The following is a 17,370-nucleotide window of genomic DNA, read 5'->3' as shown; positions in this document are numbered from 1 at the left end:
TGGCCTGCAAAAACTCCCTGGGCAACTCCATCGACATTGCCCAGGAAGTGTGCCTCAGAAAATTAGCAATAAACTGTTACATGTCTGTCTAGGGATATGAACAAGCAACAAATTAAAAATAAAAAACTAATAAAATTCAAAATTCAAATAAATATTTATTGTAACATAAAACAAAGCATTCAAATAATATTTACAAGTAAATACACTTTCTTAGTACTACTGCTACTAGCTTTAAAAGCAATCATAAGGTCTATAGCATTGATGGTGAAAGGGAGATAAGAACTACTAACTTCAAATCAAATGTTTTATGCATGGATACATCTAATAAGAATATTAAAATATAGTAGTTTGGTCAGTGAGAAAATATGCAGAAATCTTTGTATTTACCCAAATTCTAGTTTCTTCTAATGATGTGATGATTGGCTTTTAAGGAGTTTCTTTCGGCTGGATTTTCATTCTAGAAACATTACCGGAGTTCTTAATAGCAAGTAAACAACTTAACAGTTCAACAACTGACTCGGCTACTATTGCAGCATACTTATATAGGTTTCTACATGAAATTTTCTTGATTATTCCAGATTGTTCCAAAAACGTTTCAAATAGAATATTTTAAGATTCTATTCATTTTTATAAGGAAAATGGAATGTCATAACACTTTTAATAAGGAAAATGCCTCTCATAATACTAACCCGTTTCTCAAAGGAAGAAGGCAAAGCCTGGGAGGGTGGATCTTCTAGAACTATACAGAACTAAAACCATACCTCAGCCAAGAGAGAGAAAGCTATCTCAACAATGGCATATATTCTGTTGGCTTTGGTGCCAAGCGAGTCCCTGGTGGGGCCTCTCGATGCCATACTAGTGGGTAATTGTTACGGCTTTACCTTTTCGTGTGCTACAAAAAAAAAAAAAAAATTTTCCTGTCTTTTTCTCTCTTACTTTCCCTCTCTGTACTGCTCTAACCAAGTATTCCGACCTATTCCACAAATCCCAAAACCTCAACATGAAATATCTCCAGAATAAAAACTCGATTAAACCTAGAACCCCATCTTCCAGCGTAGGCCCCTACTACCAGGTCTCCTTCTCCAATATCAGGGGTCTACGTTCCAACCTTCCAGAGGTTGAAACCCAATTACAGGAGACGAAACCGGACATATTATTTCTATGTGAAACTGGAATAGGGCCGACCACTTCCCTAGATGAGTTCATAATTAATGGATACTCCAATTTAACAGCTAAATCTAACTCCCAAGATCGCCATGGGCATAGAATATGTGCCTACATTAAGGATGGCTTCCCATGTGGCAGGGATATCTCTAGAGAAGATCCTAATTTACCCTATATGTGCTTCAGGGTTGCACTTGCTAACACCACTGCATTTATATTTGCCCTCTATAGGCCCCACAACAGCGGAGTTACTATCTTTAAGAGCATATCTGAGAAAATAGACCACATACTGTCTTCACATCCCTCGGCTAACATCCACATCTGTGGTGACTTCAACGTCCATAACGTGGAATGGCTGACCCATTCAAATAAGACAGATGATGAGGGGAGGTTTTGTCATGATTTTGCCATTGCTTATGACCTCACTCAGATTGTTCGCGAACCCACCCGTGTGCCCGATACACCCAATCAATATGCAAGCCTCTTAGACCTTTTTCTTTCAACTTCCCCTGAGCTATGTTCATGTACCGTTCATTCTCCTTTAGGATCCTCCGACCACTCCGTCGTGTCAGTTAAGATAAAAACAAAATGTAAGAAGCCATCAGACGTACCCCTCCACCGTACTGTATACCGATACTCTATGGCTGACTGGGATAGCTTCCGTACATTCATATCTGATTTACCTCTGCACTCCATGAATAAAAAGGAAGTGTCCTCTATAGTATCAGCTCTGACCGAATGGTTAATTGTAGGCATAGACCAATTCATACCATCTAAAAAATTCCAACAAAAACCTAACAGCCAGCCATGGTTCTCCCCAGAATGTGCTGCTGCTATCGCGCACAGAAATAACTTTTTCCATAACTACCAACGTAATAGATGCACTGAGACTAAAGCTGCTTTCAGGACTGCCAGCAACCACTGTAAAAGAGTAATAAAAAATGCAAGAGAGCTATATGCCCAGTCTGTTAAATCCAAGGTAGCTGATCAGCGGCTTGGTTCCCACCAGTTTTGGCAAATAACAAATAGGATCCTGAACAGAAGTGTGCGTTCTATCCCAACCATTATCAATGGACCAGAGGTTATCTCGTCAGCGTCAGACAAGGCCAAACTATTTGCAAAGAACTTTGCTGCTAATTCTACCCTATGCGACGAAGGCCATCAACTCCCCATATTTCCTCCTATAACACAGAACAAGCTAGGTAACGTGCATGAGGTCGCCAAGCTAATAAAAAAACCTAGATTCCAGTAAAGCAACTGGCCCTGATGGTATCCCAATTATAGTGTTAAAAAAGCTTCAACCAGAACTTGCTCCCATACTTACGAAACTATTTAAGCGCTGCCTTAAGGAGAAGTGCTTTCCGACCCCCTGGAAGACCTCATCAGTTTGCCCTGTATTTAAGAATTCAGGTGATAAGTTATCTCCCTCTCAATACAGACCAATAAGTCTTCTCTGTGTTATGAGTAAGTTACTGGAATCAATATTAAATAGAGAAATAGTCAACCACCTCAGCAGGAATAACCTTCTTAGTGACACACAATATGGTTTCCGCTCTGCAAGATCTACCGCAGATGTGCTGACGGTTATATCCCACAGGATTAGTGAATCTCTTGACAAAGGCTTCCTTTCTAGGGCAATTGCTCTTGACATATCAAAGGCCTTTGACAAAGTATGGCATAAGGGTCTACTTCACAAGATTTCCAGCTACGGTATAACTGGAAATGTTTTCTCAATCATTAAATCATTTCTCTCCGATAGGCTCATAAGAGTAGTGGTAGATGGACAAAAATCGGAGGCCTGCAATATAAATGCTGGAGTCCCTCAGGGGTCAATCCTGGGCCCAACTCTCTTCCTGATCTACATCAATGACCTCCCTAAACACATACTTAAATCATTCGTTGACATCTATGCTGATGACACGACCATCTACAGCAACACATCAAAGGCTGTACATGACGAAGTTCTCTCGGATTCTCTCTCCTCTGATCTCGAGCACGTGGTTCAGTGGGGGAAGATGTGGCTAGTTACCTTTAATGCATCTAAAACCAAACTCCTATCCTTACATCATCAACGCTCTGATCCCCAGCTGGCATCAATTGTGATGGATGGCTCTCGTCTGGGTGAGGCCCCGTGTTTTGACAAGCTTCTGGGTTTGACCTTTACTCCTGATCTGAAATGGAACACATACATCAAGTCTGTTGCCAAGGTCGCTGGAAAGATGGTGGGATCCTTCTACCGCTCCAGAAGATATCTCACTACTGATGCAATTCTCTATCTATATAAAAGCCAAGTACGGCGAAGGATGGAATACTGTTGCCATATCTGGGCAGGAGCTGCCAAAAACAGCCTATCATGCCTTAACAGAGTACAAAATAGACTTCGTGGTTTAGTGAGGGATGCCCTTTTCTCTACCCTGCAACCCCTCTCCCACAGAAGAGACGTTGCGAGCCTATCCTTGTTTTATCGTTATTTTCATGGCAGGTGCTCGTCTGAACTCCAATCCCTGGTCCCCCCTCGCCAATCTTTCACGAAAAACACCCGTCTAGCTGAATCCACTGTGAAAAATTTCCCCCACTCTATATCTGTGCCTAAATTAAAACGCGGATTTCATGAGAAAAGCTTCTTTCTTAGAACTGCACGCCTGTGGAACTCTGTTCTGTCTGCCTGCTTCCCTCCGGACTACAACTTGGATGTCTTCAAGTCTAATGTTAACAAATTCCTAATGAACCGCCCCCCCTAATTAAACACTTCATAAAATCTCCTCACTAACGTGATGTACTTGCAATAACCCTTATCCCTGAGTGGCTTCCGGGCCTTGATAAGTGGTGATCACTGTGTAAAAAAAAAAAAAAAAAAAAAAAAAACCCTGCAAAAAGATTTTTTTTCAACCAATAATACCAGAATATGAAATCATTTTTAAATAACAGTTTTAGATGTGTTCTTGTAGCATTATTAAAGGTTCAGTCTGTCTGTCTATCTGTGTAATCGATTAACTGTTTCTCACCGATATGATTGCACACTAAAAATTATTCAAAGTCCCCTGACGTTTACTGCGGACAAGTCAGACTAAGTGGTGAAGACTCAAAATGGCTCCTATTTTTATTAATTATTTGTAGAGTTTATGTAATAAACAAAGAAGAAAGAGGCGACGTGTGTGTGCATTATGTGGTTTTACGACTTACCTTTAGATGGGATCTGAGAGAGAGAGAGAGAGAGAGAGAGAGAGAGAGATTAAAAATTGTGGCCATGGATTTATAAGGTGTAGTCTCGTGGAATCGCACGAGATCTCATCGTCCACTGCACACATATGCAAATGGAATGAAGTCAGTTTTCTAAGAAAATGCCTGTTGGCAGAGGTGGTGAAGAGAACACGTGCTGGAGTTGAGAGAGAAAGTTGACAGCGATGAATTCTAGCTGAACTTTTGTTTATTTTATTTATTCATTTTTATTTTTTTGCTGTTTACCTGCATTATTATAAAGTTTTTTCATCACTAAATAATGTAAACACTATTTGCTTTGTGAACCAATCGTCAAGGGGAGTTTGAAGAAAGTCTGATTTTTCTTTTTGTTTTAACTTTTAGTGCGCAATCATTTATAATCGACGAGAAAAAGTCCACCGATGACGTCCTACACAAATTTGGAATAGGTTGGTAGGTTGGTTGGTTTTGCTTTACGGCATATTAACCCTTTTCAGGTTATTTAATGCCGAATCCAGTGATTTTGAAGAGCAATTTTTTAATAGAGTATATTTGTTTTTTTTTTAAGTCGGTTTCTATTTAACCCATACTTGGGACCCTAACAGGTACTACCAGTCTGGATCAGAGTGGACCTGGGAGTAATGACAATTAAAGGGTGGCTTTACACTCCCTAAAGCCTGAAAGCTGGGGCCTCACCATCGGATATAGTTTAAGGTCATATCCAGGACTTTGGAATAGGGCGTCAGCAACCGTTGACGGACTTTGCTTGAAGAAAACAAAAAATTGATAATCCATTTCGTTTTGTTCATTTGTTAATTTTAAAAAATACAATTTAAAAAAAAAATTTTTTAAATGAAAAGTAAAAAAAAAAAATAAATAAATAAATAAAAAAAAATAATCCCAACTCGTTTCATTTTACAAATGATAGCTCCGTACTAAAGTTTTATAAACACTGGGTGATGGACCTTGAACATAACCAATACACGAAATATAAAAATTTGTTATAAAAAAATAAGGTGCTCATTCAGATTGGCACTCTTGGCAGCAATTAAAAGTAAAGAAAATACAGAAAAATCTATAAGATGTATGTTAAGTATAACACAAATTTCGACACCCATAACAGAAAATAAAAGTAAAAAATAGTAAAATGAAATTCATTGTAATTTTTACTCTATATTGAAGAATTTAAATTGCTTATAAGCATTTCTATTTGACACTGAATAAAATGAACAAAATTTGATTTGAACGTCACAAAATAACCAAAACATTAAAAAATGAGAAATTAACATGGCGTTGCATTATACATACGAAAAACAGATCTCATAAAACACTAACAATATAGGTTGTAAAAAAAACACTTAGTATCTATATATATATAAAGCCATATTCCTGTCTGTTTACAATTTGATTAATATATATCAATTACTTTATGGTTTCATTTATTTCTACATATTGTACAATTCTTGGCAAATATACAATAGAGAGGTTATCGCATTTGAATATTACAGTAAGGAAAATCGATTTTACTAAATAGCTGTATGTTAGTTAATATTTCTAGCGAGAGAAGTGTTTTAAGTGTTCTATTTAAGACTAGCATTTTTTTTAACTTTGACCCCTATTATGACCCCTTAACATTTATTGTTTTGGGCTCAAATATAGTTATTAAGTTAGATCCATGTCCTAGGAACCTATATCTAAAATTTCAAGTGTGTTGACCCAAAATTGTCGGTGGAGTTTGGTAGAGTTCTCAAAGGTCAAATCATTAAACTTTGACCCCTTAACAGCAAAATTTCTGGCCGAAAACCGATCACATCGATTTTCCCAAACCTCAATACCCTGTATATAAAATTTCGAGTTTGTAGACTAAAAATTGACAGAGTTATTGCGTAGGGAAATGAAGACAGACAGAAACGTTCACTTTTATATATATATATATATATAGTATAACCCCGAGATACGACGGTTCAGGGATACCGTTGTTTTCTGGTTATGATGTGGAATACAATGATTTTACAGTATTTGCACCGCCTTATGGTATTATTTATAATGTTATTTGATTATATTCATGTATATTATATACTGTACTGTATTTTGTTACTAATTTTTAATATATACTATATAAAATATTGCAGAGGTCCCCGCCATACAGCGATTAATACCATATCCCGGCATTCTACTATATATATATGTTATGTAATCAACTTTAAATAACAATTATATTGATAATATATTTAATTTTATTCATTTGGAATTATTATTTCCGACATCGATTTTTTTCTAGAAACATAGCATTATCTTCCTTGTAATCTTTGAAACATAAAAAAACAAAAACTCTTCAAATAAGTTAGTAAGTTTCTAGCATGAAAAAATAATTCTGTGTAAACAAAAATGTTTTTTTTTTTTTTTGGGAGGGGGGGGGTCCACCGCATGGGCAACAAAAAGTGTTCAATATCTGGAGAACAGCTTCTCCTCTTTGTATCCCTTCTGCCGAAATATCTGGTTGAGAGAGTATCACATACTTCTTTTTTTTTTTTTTTTTTTGAGCTGTTACATTTACATGTTTCTATCCGTTCTTTTTATTTTTGAAATTGTTGTGGGGGGTATTGACGTTTCCTATGACGAAAATGATGAATATCCTTAGTATAGCAGGTGCGTTCCAAACGGAACTTCATGTCGACCCTGGCAACGCTGGGTACCCATGCTAGTAAATATATATTATCTTTTGAAACTTTTTGTTCAATCATTTATCAAATGAAATATAATAGTAAAAGCCTGTGTTGCGACGGGCTGGCCAAAAATATATAAAACACAGGGTTTTGCGAGCCAGGAAGTGATGAGAGAGTCAGCCAGAGAGAGAGATAGACGTGCCGATCGAGTAGGGTGCCCTACAGCTGTCGCGCCACATCTACAACCCGCATCTACCACCACCACGATCACAAACACAGACCGTTACAGTGTTCACACTCAAACGACTTTGATGTAACAAGGAAGTAGTGTTTTATTGTATCTTTTTTTGTAATACACTTAGACTTATTATTTATAACAAGTTGTCTGATTGTTTTTTTCCTTTGTTTCCTCTTCTTCGTCCTGTGACGTCATACCTGGGCCCATGACTTAAGATAGACCATGTGGTGAAAATATCATACCGGTGGCTTCAAAGGGCCACAATTAATGTTTCTTTCTATTGTGTGCTGTAAACCAAAATTAGTATTTTGGGGCCTCCTTAGTTGGAAAATGAACATATTTACTTATAGGTTTTTGCCGTTAAACAAAAAACCCACTCTACCGATTTTTTTTTTTTATTCTCTTAATGAAATACATGAGATTTTGATTTTATTTCTTCTTTATCGAGTGAATTTGTTTTTTTTAAATATCTAAAAAAAAAAAGAAAATATTGAATGAAATAGAAAAAATTGTTGTAAGCGTTCGATATTTGCTTGACAATCTAAGCATAACAAAAAAAAAAAATCCACGTGGTTTAAAAAAAAAAAAAAAATCCACGTGGTTTAAAAAAAAAAAAGAAAAAAAAAGGTTTTACACTTTGGACTTTACAGGTAAATTTCCAAAAAAGACACTTCTTTTTTTTTTTGTTTTAAATTAGAATATTTTATTTATTGATCTTTTATCTTCAATTTGTGATATAGAAAACTTTGGTGAGTAAATTAATTATTTAAATTTTAATAGACATTTCAAAATGGGGGGGGGTGAATTTAAAAAAAAACGTTGTCTAAAATATTATATTTGGTTTATTGGAAAGAGCATAAAATTTCACATTGACCCTGAAAATATCGTAAAAATTAAACTAATAGAAAAATTTTGGGTAGATTTTTCAAGTTTAAAAATTGAAAAATATTTAACCCGTAAAAGTATATTCCATAAAGAAAATAAACAACCCATTTTAAAAAGAGAAATTACGGGTTTTTCATATTTTATTTGCAATTTCGTGTTAAGGGCGTCAAAAATCCCCCCCCCCCCATTCTGATAAACCTAGTGTTTCTTTTCAAAAATTTAACTGTTTTTATGAAAGGTGAGGGTTTCTTTTCAATTTTTTTTTATTTTTTTTTTTTAATTTTTTAAGTATTATAAATTTCACTAACATGCTGGAGAAATGTTTCATAATTTTCCATCCCGTTGTCAATTTTCATATTGTACGCCTCCCAATACATTGCTTTGTCACTTAAGTTAAAAAAACTATTTTAACAGGTGCTTATGCAGTTTAATTAACTATTTTAACTTAAGTAACGTGCCGACATTAACCGAGCAGAAGAACTGTTTAATATTTTACAAAAATTCTGTTTACATTTGGTGAGAGGCGGTGAAGGGGAAGTGGGGGGTGTTTAACAGGTGCTCAAAACAGTTAATTAAACTGCATAAGCACCTGTTAAAAAACAATACAAGTTTTATAATTGAATATCCCCCTCCAAAAAAAGAACGAAAACCAAACCGGCAGTCCCTCCCTCAAAAAAAAAAGTGATCATAATTTTAAAAGTTAGTGGTAATTTTAAAGGATTTTCCGAGGGTGGAAAGAAAGCCCCCCCCCCCCGGGAAAAATCGTGGCCACAAAGTGGGTGCTCATTTTATGCTAAATTAATATAGAAAAGTACACCGCCTTTTTAAAAACTAACATTTCTTCATATCTTGGAAACTACTCGTTTGCCGTAATTTTAAAGGTTATTTTCGTTTTCAGCGACTCCGAAAACCTATAAGAGTGGCAATTTTAAAGGAATTTTCGAGGGTGGAGTAATTCTTCATATTTACCAATAAATCATTTGTCATTTGTATGTGTTTTTGTTTTGGGTGTTGAAGGAAACTTTTTTTTTTTCCATTACAACAATAATTAACCAACTTAAATCTTCCGGCATGCGTTTAAGAGTTACGAAATTATCAATAAATCGTCTAGTTACTAAGCCAATGTCAGTAAATAAATAAATAAAAATATGTAAATAAAAAATGGGTGGAGTTGTACAACCATCACCCCATGCGTAATTTCTATACTAAGCGGTTTTTTGAAATTTTTTAACTGGATGATTATTGATTGGACACTAATTAACCGGATTATGAAAAAAAAAAAAAAAATCATTATTTCGACATTTGAAAGGGGTGCTCACTTTTTAGTTACAACGTTCTGGTAAATCAGTCACCCATTTTGTAACCTATAAAAAAGAAAGTAAAAATGACATGGAGCCTACCGCATTTGTAAGTCAGAAATATTTTTGTTTCTCAAAGAAAAAAAAAGATAGAATGAACAGGACTTTTTTTGTTTTTTTATGAAAATAAAATTTGAGTTTTTGGGGTTTTTTTTTAAAACTTTATATAGTATTACTGTACACATAGATTCGAAAAAGTCAAAAAACAAATATATAACAAATAACTGTTATCAAAGGCAAGATAAGTTACTTTTCTACCTAACTGGATATATTTTTAGTGCTTTTGTTTATGTAGCATGTTTTTTTTTTTTTTTTTAATTTTTTTAAGTATTATAAATTTCACTAACATGCTGGAGAAATGTTTCCTAATTTTCCATCCGGTTGTCAATTTTCATATCGTACGCCTCCCGATACATTGCTTCGTCAACATGGGACCATTTCATATCTCCCGAAGACACTTCCGTATTTAGAAAAAAAAAAAAAAAAAAATGGGTGACTGATTTACCAGAACGTTGTAACTAAAAAGTGAGCACCCCTCTCAAATGTCGAAATGATTTTTTTTTTTTCAAATTTTTTTCATAATCTGCTTAATTAGTGTCCAATCAATAATAATCCAGTGAAAAATTAAAAAAAAAAAAAACTCTCAGTATAGAAATTACGCATGGGGGGGGGGATGGTTGTACGTACAACTACAACTCCGCCAAAAAATGTTACGTGCGCGCCTCGACTAAGGGGGAGGAGACTAAGGGAGCGACCATTAAATAATTCTGCTGGTAGCCATGGAACTCAACGCCCAAAGAGTACCTATATTTTTTATGGGTATTTTTAACGCCCTGCCCGAGTGTAGTATATACACCCGCAACCACCCCATGTTAAGAACGGGTTTCAGAATAACCCCCCCCCCATGTTAAGAACGGCTTTCGATGTTGGGGTGGTGTTTATTCCGAAAACCGTTCTTAACATAGGGAGGTTGAGGTGTTTATAATACGCTGGGGCACGTTGTAAAAATTTACCTTTTTTTGTACCTTCCGTTTCTGTCGACCATTCTACTTCGCGAGAATGCCCTGGAAAACTCCCTTCTCATTAATGTTTACTAGTTTTAAAACATTCTGTTATTTACAAAAACAGTAAAGTTCGTTTGCTTATTTTAACGGTCAGCAGAAACTAAAAAAAACACGCGAAACTTGGGGAAAACAACAACAATAATAATAACAATAAACTATTTAAAAAAAAAATACTTAATGTGGGTTTAATTTTTAAATGTATTCTTTCAATAACAAAACAATCGAGTTGTTTTCCTTCTTTTTGTTTCCGTTGAGGCGCGAAAAAAGTTTACAAATAAAATTTTAATAACTTTAAATTATAATTGAGAAAAAAAAAACAGTGTGCTTGATTTGTTAAATATACGTGGTAATCAGAAAAAATTAGATCGTTTTAGAACGAACGGAAATTTTGTTTTTCTTTTTAAATTGAGGAGAAAAAAAAAAAAAATACTTACTGACATATGAGTTGTCATTAATGGTTTGATTAAATTTGAAAACTGAAATTTAGAAAGAAAGGAAATACACGCAACAAATTAACTTCCACAGTTATCTCCCTTTAATGATTTCATCGACTTTTTGTAACGCAATTCTCAGCGCTTTAATTAAAAAAAAAACAAAAAAAAAAAAAAAAACAGGAAACTCATAATGTTCGTATCCATCACAGAACGCAAATGTCACGGTACTAGTGCAGAAAGTGATCCGGACGTAAATAATAACGTTATTATTTAAAAACCATTCTTAACATGGGGAGGGTGTTTTGTAGTTTGTACCTATTCTATACTTCAACCTTACAATTGAATGAAAAAACATCATAAAACTTTAATTAAACTTGGAAATACGATTTAAAAAATAGCGCGGATCACTCTTTGCACTAGCACCAATGTCATATTCCAAAAATCACGTAAATTGATGAAGTATTTTTTGTGAAATAATAACGTTATTCAAAAAGGCATTCTTAACATGGGTAGGGTTTTGTACTTTCACCTAACAATTTAATTAAAAAAAAGGCACTTGTACAGTTTAATCAAGACATTAAAAAATGAAAATATCGAAAAAGTTTAAATTGTACGTATCCGTTATGGAATGAGGTTCTCCGAAAAAAAAATTTTCACTAATTTCATCAAGTAGTTTTTGTTTTACAGCAAAAAAAAAACAAACAAAAAAACAATTGTTATAATACCGAGCAAAAGGTTCGATTTTTAGGAAGAAACGCTTAGTATTAAAGATGGGAAGGGGTGTCAGCACTTTAACTGGAGTTATCTCCCCGTGGCGTTTCTAAATTCCAAACAAAAATTAAGAAAAAAATCCAAGATATCTGCCTTCAACGTGGTCTCATAAAAACGTGTTTTTCCGCTGTAAAAAAAAAAAAAAAAAAAAAAACTAAAAAAAACTACTCAATCAAATTAAGTGAAATTTTTTTTTTTTTTTCAGAGATCTTCAGTTCAGAACGGATACGTACAATATAACCTTTTTTTTTTTTTTTTCGATATTTTCATTTTTTTAATGTCTTGATTAAACTGTGCAAGTACCAAAAAAAAAAAAAAAAAAAAAAACGTCTGGTACTTGTACAGTTTAGTCAAGACATCAAAAAATGAAAATATCGAAAAAAATTTAAATTGTATGTATCCGTTATGGAACGAAGTTCTCCGAAAAAAAATTGGGTTGGTATTACTGTACACATAGATTCTAAAAAGTTGTCAAAAAACAAATATATAACAAATAAATGTTATCAAAGGCAAGATAAGTTACTTTTCTACCTAACTGGATATATTTTTTGTGTTTTTATTCAATGTAACATGTTTATTCAGCTCGAAAAACATGCAGTGTTTACCGATGTATTGGAAAATTCAAAATGGCGGCCGACTGTCTCTTTAACACGGTAAGTTTGGGAAAAGATGTTATAAATAATAAGCTAGACAAAATACTATTAAAAAACAACCGAATATATGTCAACTTATGTCACGGTAACATATATTGAGCGAATTTCTAACAGTATTTTGTCTAGTTTATTATTTATAATACCTTTTCCCAAACTTACCCTCTCCGAGAGAGAGTCAGCCGCCATTTTGAATTTTCCAATACATCGGTAAACACTGCATGTTTTTCGAGCTAAATAAACATGTTACACTGAATAAAAACACAAAAAATATATCCAGTTAGGTAGAAAAGTAACTTATCTTGCCTTTGATAACATTTATTTGTAATATATTTGTTTTTTGACAACTTTTTAGAATCTTTGTGTACAGTAATACAAAGCCAAAAAATTTTACTTAATTTCATCGAGTAGTTTTTATTTTACAGTGAAAAAACAATTTGTTATGATACCGAGCAAAATGTTCGATTTTTAGGAAGAAAAGCTAGTATTAAAGATGGGAAGGGGTGTCAGTGCTTTAACTGGAGTTATCTCCCTTTAGCATTTCTAAAATTCAAACAAAATTTTTTTTTTTTAAATCCATGATGGCCGCTTTCAACGCGCTCTCATAAAAACGTGTTTTTTCGCTGTAAAAAAAAAAAAACTACTTGATGAAATTAAGTGAAATTTTTTTTCGGAGAACTTCGTTCTAAAACGGATACATACAATTTAAACTTTTTTCGGTATTTTCATTTTTTAATGTCTTGACTAAACTGTACAAGTACTGTTTCATGTGTGAGGATGCCCACAGATAAAATATAACATAAAACCAGTCGTTGTGTTTACTCGGCAACCATCTTTATTTAATACTCTTCTCTTCTTACACCGGTCACCTCCAAGGGGCGTTACTCCAAATGGTGTAACACCTGTTGCTGTTCATTCAACATCTTCCCTTTTCTCAACGAAAGGAGAAAACAAACAACAAAAAAAAACGTCTGAACGGAATTAAAATAAAATATATATAAAAAAGTGACCTAGGCATTCATTGGGCAGACTACCCTCCTGCCTAACAGGGATTATTCTGCCCTTCCCTACTTTATTTCGCGTAGTCCCTGAATCTCACAGGATCTCTCACTACTCTTCCCGACTGGGTTATCCGTAGGCTTGCTTTTGTTTGTTCGGGGCTTGATATCATTGGGGGTGGTGTCGGGTTAACTCCCTCTCCCAATTCACCTTCATACCCACGTTGGCCTGTGTCATCTCTCTCTTCTATGCCGTTACCTTCATTCCTGACTATTTCGCTCTGCACTCCGCATAGCTGGTGAATCAACGATGTAAGTGGGGGTGCTTCTGCAGTTTTTTTCAAGTCGACCCTATTCCGTCGATATAGCTCCCCATTCACTTTTACATTGTATGACCGCTCATCCAGTCTCTCCCATACAATTGCCTTCTTCCACTCTCTCTGACCCTTTATGTGGGGTTTCATCCGTACTACATCTCCAGGGTGTAACGGTTGAAGTGGTTTCACTTTGTGGTTAAAAAACTGTTCTTGTCTCCTGCTGTCTCGTTTGACACACTTTTTGAGGTTTTTGACCAATTCTGGTCTGAGTAACTCCTCTCTAGTTGGGAGAAGCGTTTTTGTTCTCCTTGACATAAGCTTCTGAGCTGGTGATAAGAGACCCTTAGATGGTGTATTCCTATGATCCAACATTGCTAGGTATGGATCAGCCTTATCCTCCATCGCTTTCCAGAAAAGGATCTTTGCCATTTTTACTGCAGATTCCACTTCCCCATTCGCCTTGCTATTGTATGGACTGACAGGTGTATGTATAAAACACCACTTTTTAGCAAAGGTGGAAAATTCCTGGCTGCTAAACTGAGTCCCATTATCAGTTACCACCTGATCTGGTATTCCATGTCGTGCAAAATGATGTTTCAGTTTGGTTACTACTGTCTTAGCTTCTGTATTTTGAAGATGATCAATTTCCCAGAAGTTGCTCATGTAATCCACAATACAAAGATAGTCTCTATCTGTAAACTTAAACAGGTCCACTCCCACTTTCGCCCAGGGTCTGTCAGGAACTTCATGAGCCATTAATGGTTCGGCTGGATAGGCTACTTCGTATTTTCTGCATGTGGGGCATTTTGAAACATAGTCTCTGATCTCACTGTTCATGTTTGGCCAATACAAACATTTTCTTGCCCTTCTGCAACATCCTTCAATTCCTAGGTGTGTAGAATGCAGCTACTCCTTCAGTATAGCCCGCTGGGTAATTGGAACCACTACACAATTACCCCTGAAAATTAACCCATCTTGTACAGTCATTTCATTTCGTATACCAAAAAACGGTTTCACCTCTGGGTCAAGATGTATTTTTTCGTCTGGCCATCCCTTCACAATTACTTGCTGCAACTGCTGCATGCTTCGGTCTTCTTTTGTGGCTGAGTGCAGTTCAAGCAGCTTCCTCTCTGTTACAGGAATGTATTCAGCTTCCTTGATCTCATCTTCATTGTCCATATCTTCGCTATTCACTCCGTGGATATATGCTCTTGATAGCGTGTCTGCAAGGAACATCTTCCTACCTGGATGGTACAGAACGGTAGCATCGTAAGCCTGTAATTGCATCAGCATGTTTTGCAGTTGTTTGGGGTATTTTCCCAACTCTTTTTTCATGATAGCTTCTAATGGCCTATGATCGGTCAGTACCGTTATCTGTCGACCAAACGTATATTGATGAAACCGTTTGGTAGAATAGACTACTGCTAGCAGTTCTTTTTCAATTTGCGCATATCGGGTTTCTGTGTCAGTCAGTGCACGGCTGATATAGGCTAGAGGTTGACCTTCCTGCAGTAGTGCAGCCCCCATACCCTTCTCACCTGCATCACATTGAATGACCAAAGGTTTTTTTTTTTGTTTTTTTTTACACAGTGATCACCACTTATCAAGGCCTGGAAGCCACTCAGTGATAAGGGTTATTGCAAGTACATTACGTTAGTGTGGAGATTTGATGAAGTGTTTACTTAAGGGGGCGGTTCATTAGGAATTTGTTAACGTTGGACTTGAAGACATCCAAATTGTAGTCCGGTGGGAAGCAGGCAGACAGAACAGAGTTCCACAGGCGTGCAGTTCTAAGAAAGAAGCTTTGTTCATGGAATCCGCGTTTTGATTTAGGCACAGATATAGAGTGGGGGAAATTTTTCACAGTGGATTCAGCTAGACGGGTGTTTTTCATGAAAGATTGGCGAGGGGGGACCAGAGATTGGAGTTCAGACGAGCACCTGCCATGGAAATAACGATAACATTTGTTGAGTTCATAGTATCTCAGTACTGGTGCCTCACTCACTAACCTTTTAATTTTTTCAAAAGCTCTTTCATGAATTTGGGACCACGTCCATGGCACATCTGCCTTCACTAAATTACGAATTGGGGCCATCACGTTGGAAATATGTGGCAGAAACTTTGCCAAGTAGTTCACAAATCCAGCCAATCTTTGCACACCTTTAACATCTGTTGGGCATGGCATCTCTTTTATAGCTTTTACCTTCCCAGGGTCAGGAAGTAACCCATCACTGGTTATCGTGTGACCTAGGAAAGATATAGATGCTTGTCGTAGGTTCAATTTTCCAGCATTCAATCGAATCCCACGATCACGGCATCTCTGCAACAGTTTTCTCAGTTTTTTGTCATGATCAGCTGTTGCTTCCTCCATTGTTTTACCTTTCCCAATCACCAGAAGATCATCTGCTTTGCTGATCACACCCTCTAAATCCCATACATTGTTAAAAAGGGCCTTTTGAAATATCTCTGGAGCTGGAGTAATTCCAAATGGTAAAACCTTCCACCGAAACCAACCAAATGGCGTGGTAAATGTAGTCAAACGACTGCTGACTTCATCCAATTTCAAATGCCAAAATCCATCTCGTAAATCCAGGGTGGAAAATACTTTGCTGTCAGCCAGTTCTGGCAGCAAATCATCCAATGTAGGTAGTTGGAAATGTTCCCTTTTCAAAGCTTTATTTAGTGGTCTTGGGTCTATGCAAATCCTTAGATTTCCATTTTTCTTCATCACCAATGCCAATGCACTTACCCATGGAGTTGGCTCATTTACTGGTTCAATAACTTTCTTTTTAACCAGTTTCTCCAATTCAACTTTTAATTTGTCTTTCAGTGCGACTGGCACTCTTCGTGCTGCAGCTACATTTGGTGTTACTGCTGTATCCACCTCCAAATGTACCGCTCCAGGTAACTGACCCAATTCCTCCTTAAATACATCTCTGAACTCGTTTATAATGCTCTCAGAGTTCTGGCTGCTGGATTCATCCACTTGGGAAATTTTGGCTATCATTTTGAACTGGTCCTGGTTGATTGTGATGAGTGCCATCTTCTGTATTGCATTTTCTCCCAGTAAAGGATAGAAATGCTCTTTTACAATGACAAACTTAACTGCATATTTTTGTCCAGTTTTGGGGTTTATCATTTTGATTCAGCACTCTCCCAATGGCTTCACTTCTGTTCCATTCCACATGACCAGTGTCTTATTTGAAGGCTCCAGTGTTTTCCCCATTACATGCTTCTCATTCAGTATGTTTACTGATGCTCCACTGTCAAGCTGAAAAATAATTGGCTTTCCTTTCACCAACATTTCCGCTTTTATCACCTCATGATTCACAGCGTTAACTTTTTCTTTTATTGTTACACTGTCTACCTGCCCATAGTCTGAAGAACTACTACTGTCATCTGATCCTCGTATTTTTGCGTTTTAACAGTCTGCACCTTCTTTTCCTTGCTAGTCTGCATTTCGCAGAAAAATGATTTTTTCCATTACAGTTGTAGCATGTCTTGCCAAATGCAGGACATACTTCCTTGTTCAGTCCATGTTGCAGTGTACACACTCTGCATTCTCTCACAGTTTTTTCCCCTGGCTTTTTCTTGTGTCTGAACTCCACTCGGTTCACTCTCTCAGGT

General features: G+C 36.1%; 1 protein-coding gene across 8 annotated transcripts in view; it reads right to left on the bottom strand.

The window, feature by feature from the left end:
* Window positions 1–11,156, bottom strand: part of LOC145258157 (arylsulfatase B-like) — a 57,089-nt gene extending 45,933 nt beyond the window's left edge. For 3 of the 8 annotated variants that reach the window (XM_080115949.1, XM_080115958.1, XM_080115956.1), the window contains exon 1: window positions 11,008–11,145. The gene's annotated coding sequence lies outside the window, so the exon portion shown is untranslated. Of the gene's footprint in view, window positions 1–8,459; window positions 8,479–9,470; window positions 9,516–9,856; window positions 9,973–10,522; window positions 10,788–11,007 lie in introns of those variants that run through there. The other 5 variants (XM_080115957.1, XM_080115950.1, XM_080115955.1 and 2 more) reach the window with 5 other exon arrangements.
* Between the last annotated feature and the right edge of the window lie 6,214 nt (window positions 11,157–17,370).

Source organism: Euprymna scolopes, chromosome 33 (assembly GCF_053919585.1).
Source record: "Euprymna scolopes isolate OS-2025 chromosome 33, ASM5391958v1, whole genome shotgun sequence".
NCBI lineage: Eukaryota > Metazoa > Mollusca > Cephalopoda > Sepiida > Sepiolidae > Euprymna > Euprymna scolopes.
This window is presented reverse-complemented; position numbering and strand designations above follow the sequence as displayed.